General features: G+C 42.5%; 2 non-coding genes across 2 annotated transcripts; one reads left to right on the top strand and one right to left on the bottom strand.

Annotated features, from left to right (window-relative positions):
* The first annotated feature begins 7,329 nt into the window (after positions 1-7,329).
* Positions 7,330-7,402, top strand: trnak-cuu (transfer RNA lysine (anticodon CUU)). The gene has a single exon. It is a non-coding gene; the product is annotated as a tRNA-Lys (tRNA).
* Positions 7,403-10,886: 3,484 nt separating this feature from the next.
* Positions 10,887-10,959, bottom strand: trnak-cuu (transfer RNA lysine (anticodon CUU)). Its single transcript has one exon. It is a non-coding gene; the product is annotated as a tRNA-Lys (tRNA).
* Positions 10,960-11,799: the final 840 nt, after the last annotated feature.

Raw genomic sequence — 11,799 nt, 5'->3', positions numbered from 1 at the left:
GCGCCTCTCAAATGAGCAAAATAGCACACGCTGTTCATTTAGTACTTTTGCCCTGATGAATAATCAATATGGGGCGTACCCGCCAGAAATCGCTAAATACTGGGAGGGGAAAATGCAAATAGGTTCATTTACCACACGCAATGAGATTTACCAAGCCTGAAAGTTATTGCGGGGATTGTGATTGCGTCTGTATTTAATACTTTCGAAAGGAAGGTGCTAATCTGCCCAGCATTACGCACCGATGGCTGCTGTTATTGTGGCAAGGAGGCGACATCGCCAAAATCAAAGAATACGCAGAGAGAGAGTCTTTATTCTGCTGCATGCTATTTTAAAAATGGTTGCACAAGTTTTATTAAAGGCCACTTTTTCTTTAGTTCTTCGCCTTATATCTTGCCACCTTCTTTAAACCTCATCTGCCGTTCTTTTTGTGTTACCAACTGCATTTATTCTATCGCAGATTTTCTCCCATATTGCGTTTCTTTTGGTAATGTTTAAATTTCTTTGCTGTAGTTCATGAATGTGTTTATTTGCCTCTTCCACTAATATCTTTAACTCCAACTCGTCAAATTTCATTTTGCGCTTGCGACTATCCTGCTTTCCATCCAGACTCTCCATGGCGCAAACGTAAGACACACAACACCTCATTTAAATACTGAGGTTTGCACCTGTTATCAATTGCGCAAGCATTCTTAGTTGATCACCCGCAAAACACACAACAACAGCACGTGCAAACTTTTTCAGTGCACACGCAATTTAGTACTCTTTGGGCCAAATCCACAAAAGGATTGCGCGGCTTTTGCGGCCGCTAAACCGGTGCAAATGAGACAAAAAGAGAGCGTCTAATTCACAAAGCACCCGCAAAGGGCGAATTGCTCCACAAACTGCGCTGCCAAGCAAGTAGTGGCAGTCTGCGCCGGTACCATTTGCATGCATGCAAATTAGGTAATTTGGCGCAAAATTGCCCCCTTTCTATGCAAATAAGCCTCATTGCAAAAAGCGCCTAATTCACAAAGGCCAGAGCTATTTGCCACACGCAAAAATAGTGGAGCAAATACCGTCTTTCAGAAGCGTGTATTAAACTGCGCGCAAACTCCTCAGTCCCCGTCTCTCTGTTTCTCTCTCTCAATGTAATTCAAGCCTGTGTGATACTGAATGATATTAAGGGTGAAATCTACAGTCAGACATGACTGTAGACAATCAGATCAAGTGGGGTTGTGGACTTATCTCGGATTTAAAAATAAAAATAACAGGACGGAGCTCAGGATTCATCCATACAGTAAGGGGCTGCTTTATTACAAACAATTCCACCATATAAACATATAAATCTAGAATGTGTGTGTTTAACAGTTTAATAATGTCATCACATATCACAACATATATCAGACTTAAAATAATAAAATAATAAATTAAAATAGCGCTGATCGTGTCCCTCTGTGTGAAGCTCAGTCAGTCAGGACTCTGGTGCTGCTGCTGCTGCTGCCGTGGTGACATGCGGGGAACCTCCTCACACTTTAGGACAGAACAAATGAGGGGCTGCGTTTAGGGAGCCCCACGGAGCCCCTAAAGGGACTCAGATTTTTTTTCATATGAGTTTTACGCGCGCGTGAAACCTTTACGTGCGGGTGTATGGTGCCTAAATTAGGGTCCCGCGTTAAAACGACGCAGAGCCTACGGCGTAGGGTACGCGGCGACGCGCAGCTACGCCGTAGGCTCTGCGTTAAAGGAACGCAGAGCCATAAACCCGCCCTGAGCAGCTCTGAGGGGAGACGGGAGAGGAGGAGAGGGAGCGGGGGGTGAAGCGGGGCTGCGGGGCCGTTTTCGTATCGCTTTCATACAGTGTACACATACAGCTTTCATACGTGTAGCAAAACAAAGAACATGAATTACCATTCGATCCTGATCTGATCCCGATCCAGTACCGGTGCTGTGCCTTGTGCGTAAATGCGCACAGCCTCTTAACATTGGACATTTCATTAGCTTATGCTATCATTAGCTATCTATCTATCTATCTATCTATCTATCTATCTATCTATCTATCTATCAATCTATCTATCTATCTATCTATCTATCTGCATGCGAAATACTAGAAGTACAAATACGTGAAAGTTGAGTCGATTGTGCTCTCTGCAGTTTTCATTAGGGACCAATCTGTGTGCTGAAATACGGAGAACACTGGAAACAGCTCCGCTCACTCAGACAAGTGCAAATTGCACTCAGCCGCAAAACTTTATGGGCGTGTTTGCTCCGGTATATCATTAGAGCAAAATCTTTTGTGAATAGGACCTTAAAGCGGGGCAAATTGCGGGCGCAAATGCAGCGCAATTCACAGCGCTATTTGCGGGCGCAATCTGTTCTTTGTGGATTTACCCCTTTATTTTTTTAGGATCTTAGTAAATCAGGCCCATGACTCTCTGTTCTTTCCTCTTTAAGAGTGATTTGTGTTTGTAGCTAAATTATTTGATACAGGTAGGTTTTTCCTCCATACGGAGTGTTTTGGGTTTGTTTGTTTCTTTTTATTAGTTATTTTCCCTCCTCTTGGAGTGTTTATTGTTCTCTCTATAGTCAGAGTATAGTGTCTAGTTTTGTTTATAGCCCTTTGTTTGTGACTTGGTCCGAGGTCTCCGGTGAATTGAACAAAAGCCTTTTGTTATCTAATATCTCTGCATCTGAGTCCTGCTTTGAGTCTCGGCCTGACAGTTTACTAACTTTGTTCTAAAACAAAGTTAATTTGTACTGTATAGAAATGAAAATAAGACAAACAATGTGACAAACTACAATTAATTTATTTTATACATGCAAAGTGAACAATTAAAAAATATGAACTTTTACCTTTCACATACAATATTTAGAAAAAAAATGTTGAAAAAAATATAAGGACCTCAAAACTACAACGTATTTAAGATCTACAAACTCTCCTATGTACAATATCCAGAAAGAAATGTAGAAAAATATTATATCTATTAAGGACCTCAAATCTACAACTTATTTAACAACATTAAGATATCTACAAACTCTTATTCTATGAACATTAATGGGAACAACAAACTTTCTCCATGGTGTGACCATGGGGAGCACATAGCCGCTGTATCCCTCACCTATAGCCAACAAACCTCTGTTAGGATTTCATGAAATTGTTAAAGCTCAAAGAATTTAACACCGGTGGGCCCCCTTACGAAAAATAAGTTTATTTAAGTATGTTTCAAGTATACTTCTTTAAAACTAAAAATGCAGGAGTATACATTCATTTTACTTTTTATGTACTTTTAAAGAAGTATACTTAACAAAGTTATAGTTAAGTATACTTGGCTTATACTGAAAATGATATAAAAAGTCTAAGTATACTTAGCCAATACTAAGACTTAAACTTCTGATTCAGATATACTTTACAAAACTTTACAAAAGTAAATTAAGTATTACTTAATACCTGTGCCTTATGTTTAAGTATACTTGGCTTGTAATTGTGCGTATATTATTAATAGCCTATTAAATACATTTTCACACATATTGGCTTCTTTGTGGTATACCGCAACATGTACTGGGGATGTATCCAGAACTCCATCAGTACACACCCAGTACACACCCAGTACACCTCCAGTACACCTCCAGTACAGATCCAGTACACCTCCAGTACACATCCAGTACACCTCCAGTACACATCCAGAACACATCCAGTACACATCCAGTATACATCCAGTATACATCCAGTACAGATCCAGTACACCTCCAGTATACATCCAGTACACATCCAGTACACATCCAGTACACCTCCAGTCAGGGCCAGAGTGGGACTCATTTTCAGCCCTGGAGTTTCATGCCTCAGACCGGCCCACTTTAGATCACAACCTATTATTATTAAAACCATGTAATTATAACCTTAAATGTTAAGTCTACAATAGCGCACTGTTCTGTAAAGCCTTGTAATTCTGTGTATTTTTCTAAAATAATTCAGTGCAAGTAAGAGTTGCTTCACAATGTAGATTTATTTCAACACAACACAACAGAACCTTATCTTTTTTTCTTCAGCATAACAGAAGTTTCAAAGAAACAGGGCCAACTCTTATTTACACGTACACACACACACACGCACGCACGCACGCACGCACGCACGCACGCACACACACACACACACACACACACACACAAACTGATGTCGTCTTTTGTCGTTGTTTGCACTGTATGTTAATAAAAAAAAAAAAAGAAAGAAACATGGCAAACTCTAAAACATTAATAAACGCCTGGGAGTGCACTGGTCTCTGCGACTTTGTTTATAACGGCATCATTGTCCAAAGACATCAGAATTTCTTTTTCAGTGCACATGAGCATTGAATGCCTCAAGTTTCTTCTGGGTCAAAGTGCTCCTGAGTCTGTTTTTTACAAATTTCACTGTTGAGAAACTTCTCTCACAGGCTACTTGTGTGATGGACAGTGTTAATAGCAACTTGTAGGCCAGTCCAATCACGTGGTAGGCATCAGTTAGCAGATTGTACTGAGAGAGGATGAGATGAACACAAATGACACAGTTTTTACAGGAGGAACAAATTTTGCTCTCTAGTTCAAATCTTGCTGTTCCATGGAAGGATCCTCCTCGCTTCCTTTTGGCATTCCACTAGCTGTCCTGACAGTGTAACCCTCCAGAGGGGACATCTTTAGTCTGTCCCACTGACATGCAAGGCTGTAGAGTTCACTACATAATGTGCCAACTGTAGCCCTATTGTCATATTTAAGCAGACATTTGCCTATTTCTTCCAGAGCCGAGCTGGGGAGTCTATTTTCCCTCACATGAGCAAAGTTTCTGGGGTCTAGACAAGCAAAATCTTGCAGAAAACCTTCTATGGACATCCAGTACACATCCAGTACATCTCCAGTACACCTCCAGTACACCTCCAGTATACATCCAGTACACCTCCAGTACACCTCCAGTATACATCCAGTACATCTCCAGTACACACCCAGTACACACCCAGTATACATCCAGTATACATCCAGTACACACCCCGTACACAACCAGTATACATCCAGTACACATCCAGTACATCTCCAGTACACACCCCGTACACAACCAGTATACATCCAGTATACATCCAGTACACATCCAGTACACCAAAAGTACTAATTAATTTTATGAATTATTGTTGTTTTATTGAAAATAAGCATGACTAATTTATGATTACTTATCCCCAAGGAAGCATGTTGGCCACCACTTCGCAATGATGTATTCTGATCAGGCTGATGAAAAGATGACAGATAGCATGAACCACATCATGTGTTCTACAGGATAATACCAGACAAGACTTCTGATAAATGCTAACTTGATGAGTGAAAACCTCCTAGCACGCCCCATACAGGATGTTAAAGCGTGTGTATCTCTTGGTGCACGTTGCCTGTTTAAGGGTTAAGTTTGATGTTACAGGTCAGCTTTGGGGTAAAAAGCTGAATGAGCAGTGTAACTGCACCTGATGCACAGTGTTATTAACCCACACAGAGACGGATAAATACATATCAGATTTTTATTGGAGACCAAATCTGACCATTCTCATTTGGCAGACTTCATACCAAAATACTGTACATGTAACTTTATAAAATTGATCAAAAACAATTAAAATTGCAAAAGGAACAGTCTCCACATACATCTTAGCTATTACAACACTGGACTTGTGATAGGACTCATTACTGCTTTTAGTCACGTTCATAGGGATTAGGCAAAGGTGTAATGTACAATTGATCAACTGTTTCAACAAGAACACATTTCATTGATATCATATCTGGCCAGATGGCACTTAAGGTTCCAGTCTTTTTTAACCTCATGTATGAAAGTACTCTGTACATTTATCTGTGAATCTTCACATAAAGGCCTGCTAGATTTAGCAAGTACCTCAACCAACACACAGCAATGTTTGGTACATGTACAATATCCAGAGTTTTGATGTTCACACGTTTGTTTAAACACAACCAAGTCATTAAGTAAACACAATTACCATCTTACCATCTTTCAAGTATACAGCACTGTTGAACCTTTTCTTTAGTCGGTTATAGTTTTGACTGTGATACAGAACTCCATCAACCAAAAAACGGCTGTAAGACCAGAAGCAGTTACTTAGATTTCCACACAACTTTGCAATGGCAAGCCGATGTGGATCTGGGATATTTTCCTGCAGTGGGGGGTGCCCAAAACCCTTGACACTTCCCTTAAGTGTATCACATTTTTCTGTTCTTTGCTTATTGAAATAAAGTTCTTCAACGAATGACTGAACCTTTGTATTTGTCGAGGTGATAGTATGCTTGGCCTTTTCTGGCAATTCTCTCCACAACAGAAATGTTCTAGCTATTTGTGAGGGAACATATTGTGTTCCATGAAAATACTTAAGTAGAGTGCCCATATTGGATTCAAATGCAAAGGTTGAAGTAGTACATAAAGGCCCCCAGTGTTTTACACTTTGTGGGACATGTGTGAGCAAGTGTATGTTGAAAGTCATGTGGTCTTTTCCATAAAGTCTTTGAAATTCAATTACAAATTTTTTGAGAGCCAGTTATGTCATCAAGATGCTGCTAGTCTTGATTTTATCCTGCAGTAATGTATATATACACTAATAGGAACAGATGATTCCGAAATCTGGCAGGGAGTATGCCTTTCAATACAGGGAGAGCATAGAAGAGGAGAAAGGCTTGCCACTCTGAAGCTTTCCAGAATTTCCTTTCACTCATTGACCTTGGTGTCCTAGTTATCTCAACAGGAGGTTTTATTTTTTCAAGTCGCAAATCAACGTCTTTCATCTGTTTACCAATGTACCACGGGGCTTCACTGTTCGCTGTATCAAACCACAATGTAGACAGTTGCCGAGTTACTCCAAAGCCCACGTTGTGTTGATATTCAGGAATGAAACCATTTATCATTTGGAAGTGACCAAGCTTCATTAAAGGAGATGGGCCTTTGACTCCAAACACTGGCTCATCAACTGATGCTGACATAGCATGGCTGAAATGATCTCTCTCATTTCGCAGGGGGGGTTCAGGTCTATCATATGGATATGATTTCCCACCTTTGTGATAACAAAAATCACAACCGTAAAAGCCATTGAACTGCTTTGTGTTACGAAGAAATCGTTGAGCAATTGAATCAGTGCTACAAATCAGAACAAACACTTTAGAAACACGACAGTTTCCCTGTGTGTCTAGCCAATCAACCCCTTCAGTCTCTAATGATGACGCTTCTGAAACAAATGGCGTTGTGTCCAGAGGAGACCAGACGGAAAACTGGTTTCTCTCAAACACTGATAAAACCTCACATTACGGACACTTTTCGATTATTGTTCTTATTTACTAGCATCTGAAGCCCGGCTAGCTCAGTCGGTAGAGCATGAGACTCTTAATCTCAGGGTCGTGGGTTAGAGCCCCACGTTGGGCGCTGAAGTCAAATTTATGAAGTTTGTTTGAAGTGTAGAGTCCAGGTTACACTTACTCTAGCAGAAAGGAATCACCTCCACTGCTGTTCTGGTCACTGAGATGGATTTTACTCGGTGAGACTGGTGACATCATCAATGACATCAAATGTCTGATGACATTCCAGGGTTAGATTAAAGCGACACTACGTAACTTTTCCACCTTAATATCATATTTCCAGAGTCATTGTGATGGTACATCAACTTCCAACAGGTTTAATGACACCTCTTTCATGATCTGAGGGAGTCTGTATCACCTTCACTGGCACTATGTAACTTTGAGGAGCATGGTAGGAACCCTGCCACACTAAAAAACTACAAATTTTACGGCTTTGACTGCTTTACGGCATACGTCACTTCCCCCTCCTTCCCGATTTGCAGTCGAGACGAAAATGGGCGGGGCTTGGAGCGCAGAGCTCCGCAGAAGCTGGTAACCCGTTGCTGCAGCAGCAGCAGCAGCAGCTCCACATATAACAGACCAGGGAAAAGATCTTAATGGTTTAACTTTTCAACGGTTTCCTGCTCGGAGGCAGAACCACGCAGGCCAAGTATCTGATATAACGGAGTACCATATTTTCGCGACCATAAGGCGCAACTTTTTTTTTTTTTTTAATGTGCCGGGCGCCTTAAGAAACGGTGCGCCGTGTCTATTACCTGAATTACGGTAATGTAAGGCCATGAGAACGGTAAAGGGAGAAGGGGGCGGGTGAAGCCCCCGTGAGTTGCGACGTGAATGAGACTCCACTGAGCTGATTAATGCGAAACAGATGATGAAAACTTTTAAGGATTTGCTTGATGTGTAAAGTGAAATAAAATACAATCAAACTAAGTTTTGCTCCACTCTATTTAAATAAGCACACTTGTGTGTGTGTGTTCTGCAGCGCGCGTGTGTTTTGCATGTCGGGAACCGAGCATGCACCTGCCGTGGGTTTGCGGGTCCGATCGCCGGTTCCCCGGGGCAGATCCGGCTGAAATGCCGGTGCTCTTTCCCCGGGAGCCCCTACTACCAGTCCATGTGGGCTGCTCCGGTCCCGGCCGGTCGGAACCGGTGACTTTCCCCGGTTAAAGCCGCGGTGATGGGCGCTGCTGCAGCCGACTTCCTGGTTCCCAAAGCAGGTCCGATCGACCTGGTTCCCGGCCGCTTTATGAGCAGAGATTTCTGGGGTCTGTCTCAGGTCAGATCAGCTTCACACTCCGAGATTTGCAGACAAATCTGTCGGTTACAAACCCCGGTACCGGATCCCGACATGCGCGGGTGTGTGTGTGTGTGTGTATTTGCGGCGCAAACACACAGATTCTCATGTAGGCTATGTGGCGCTTGACTGGCGCAGCTGATGGACAGAAACTGTGGTGATTTTTAAAAGAAAAACTTTGCATAAGACGTTTCCAGCCGGAGTCATTATAAGGGCGAATGAAAAGGGGTGGCTGGATGAAGGGATGATGATGATCATGTGGCCGAGACAGGTCTGGAAATTCGGACTGGCGCAGCTGAATTAGCGGAGCGGAGCTCCTGTCGGAATACAACCCGGTACCGGATCCCCGACAGCGCGTGTGTGAGCGGGTCCAGCGCGAGGGTCCCGGGACGTGGGACCCGGGACCGCCGCGGGACCAGCGCGGGGGGGCGGACCGGGACCCGGGACCCGGTCCAGCGCGGGGGAGCAGACGGGGAGCGGACCCGGTCCAGCGCGGGGGAGATCCGCAGCACAACAGGGTATGAAAAGTGTGAAATGAAAAGGGCTGGATGGATGAGGAGATGATCGGGTGGCTGAGACAGGTTTATGTGCAGCGCCCCGGTGTTTTTTTTTAATTCTTTAATGCAGAAACAGAATATGAACCTTTGAAGGGTTTGATTGATGTGAAAATTGAAATAAAATATCAAATAAGTTTTGCTTCCGCTCTATTTTTAGTGTGTGTGTGTTTTGCAACGCGTGTGTGTGCAGTTCCGTCTCCTTAGACGGCGCCTTTTGGGTCGGTGCGCCGTAGGTGTGTTTTAAAACCAAAAATGACACACAAAACTGAGGGTGCGCCTTTCCACACAGTGCGCCATATGGTAGCGAAAATACGGTAAAAGAGTGAAAGAGTCGTCGGCTCGCTTTGGATCGCGGCTGTAACGACCAAACACCGGTTTCCACACAGTAAACACAGTAGCTCTGCGTCGATTTAACGCAGGACCATAAACAGCCTTAAACCACAAACACTCACACAGACCGGGTCGGATCAAAACACGGGTTTCATTCCCCACTTCGCCAGCTAAACGCAGTTGCTGGCCAGCTCCCTGCGGTGCAATTAACCCCAATCTTCAGATAAAACTACTTTGTTGAGGAAAAAATATTAACTCTTATTTGTAGCTGCAGAGGAAAAAAATAATCTCACGAGGAAAACAAAAATAATCACGCCTCGGAGCCTCTTCAGCATAATACAGCGGTCAAAAAAAAGAAAAGAGAAGTAAGAGGGATACAAAACATGTACTGTATGTTGTATTATACAAATTTATTGAAACATATGGCTCTTCAGTAGAGATTTCATATGAATCCAGACCGTTAATAATCATTATTTTCTCCATATACTGCTCCCTGGCTTCCTTGTTTAAGGTATCCCGGTAAATTCCAGTTCCTTTCGAGCAGTTTAACATCTTTTTTTTTGCGTTCCGTCTGTTCACTTGGTGAAACAGAAAAGCGTCCCGTCTCCTCTCATCAAAACAAATGCAGCGACGGGACAGGATATTTCCGGCAGTACGCGCTGGTGCTCATGGGAAACGTAGTGTTCTTTCTGGTAAAACACTAGCGCTTTTGTCCAAAAGATGCCGCCAAACTCAGAAAAGCTGAAAGTTACGTTGTGCTGCTTTAAATAATTCATAATTATGAAAATGTTAGTATAGTGGGCAGTATCTGTGCCTGGGGTTCGATTCCCCGATGGAGAGACCAGCTATTTGGTACAATGGACATACATGACTGATACAAGTGAACAAAGGTCAATAGGATGAAATTGACTCCTCCACACACCAGTTGCTGTTGGCCTGCTAAAAATGCATTAATTGATGAAGTTCTTCTAAGATAAAACTGTGGATGTTCTGTTCACTCGTCAGTCCTGATCCAGAGGTCCAGCCTGTTAGACTCAGACCAGAGACCTTTTGCATTTGCGACGAACCGTCGTTGCAACACGTGTGTTTCCACATGTTTCCACATGTTATCCTCGTCATCGGCAAATCAATTACATGCATCAGATACATTGTCATAATTACGAATTCTTACATGTTGTCATTGGCAAATCAATTAAATGATTTCATCTATCCCTGTAATGTCATCAGACATGTGATGTCATTGATGATGTCACCAGTCTCACCGAGTAAAATCCATCTCAGTGACCACAACAGCAGTGGAGGTGATTCATTTCTGCTCACCTTCAACCTGGACTCTACACTTCAAACAAACTTCATAAATGTGACTTCAGCGCCCAACGTGGGGCTCAAACCCACGACCCTGAGATTAAGAGTCTCATGCTCTACCGACTGAGCTAGCCGGGCTTCGGCTGCTAGTGAATAAGAACAATAATCGAAAAGTGTCTGTAATGTGAGGTTTTATCAGTATTTCAGAGAAACCAGTTTTCCATCTGGACTCCTCTGGACACCACCCAGACAGTTGAAGGACAACATGTGACTAAACTTGTGATTTTTGATTTTCTAGTTTTTCGCAATTGTAGATGCTCACAAATTGGCTATTTCGGAGGTGTCCATTTTTTAGGAGTTGGTGCAGTTGGAAGCCAACTACCTGTTGATGATGTTACCTACTCTCGTCCACTTGGTATTATGAGAAAACTGGAGCGCATCTCAAGTTCAGCATGACTACGTCAAAATCTGTGTAGACCTGGCAGTTATCAGATTGCTATGCTCCTCAACCTAGCTTATAGCTAGCTTGTGCAAAATGTCCCACTATCTATGTCTCTACATACCTGTCTAGATGGTTTTGTATAAGATTAAAGGAGAATAGAAACTAAATGATAATTTAGTCCTAAAATGACAACATGAAGATGTTTCTGTTGAATATTTAGGACGATAAAAACAGGAATTAGGTTAAGAGTCTCATGCTCTACCGACTGAGCTAGCCGGGCTTCAGATGCTAGTAAATAAGAACAATAATCGAAAAGTGTCTGTAATGTGAGGTTTTATCAGTGTTTCAGAGAAACCAGTTTTTCGTCTGGACTCCTCTGGACACCACCCAGACAGTTGAAGGACAACATGTGACTAAACTTGTGATTTTTGATTTTCTAGTTTTTCGCAATTGTAGATGCTCACAAAATGGCTATTTCGGAGGTGTCCATTTTTTAGGAGTTGGTGCAGTTGGAAGCCAACTACCTGTTGATGATG

This window comes from Cololabis saira, chromosome 20 (assembly GCF_033807715.1).
Source record: "Cololabis saira isolate AMF1-May2022 chromosome 20, fColSai1.1, whole genome shotgun sequence".
NCBI lineage: Eukaryota > Metazoa > Chordata > Actinopteri > Beloniformes > Belonidae > Cololabis > Cololabis saira.
This window is presented reverse-complemented; position numbering and strand designations above follow the sequence as displayed.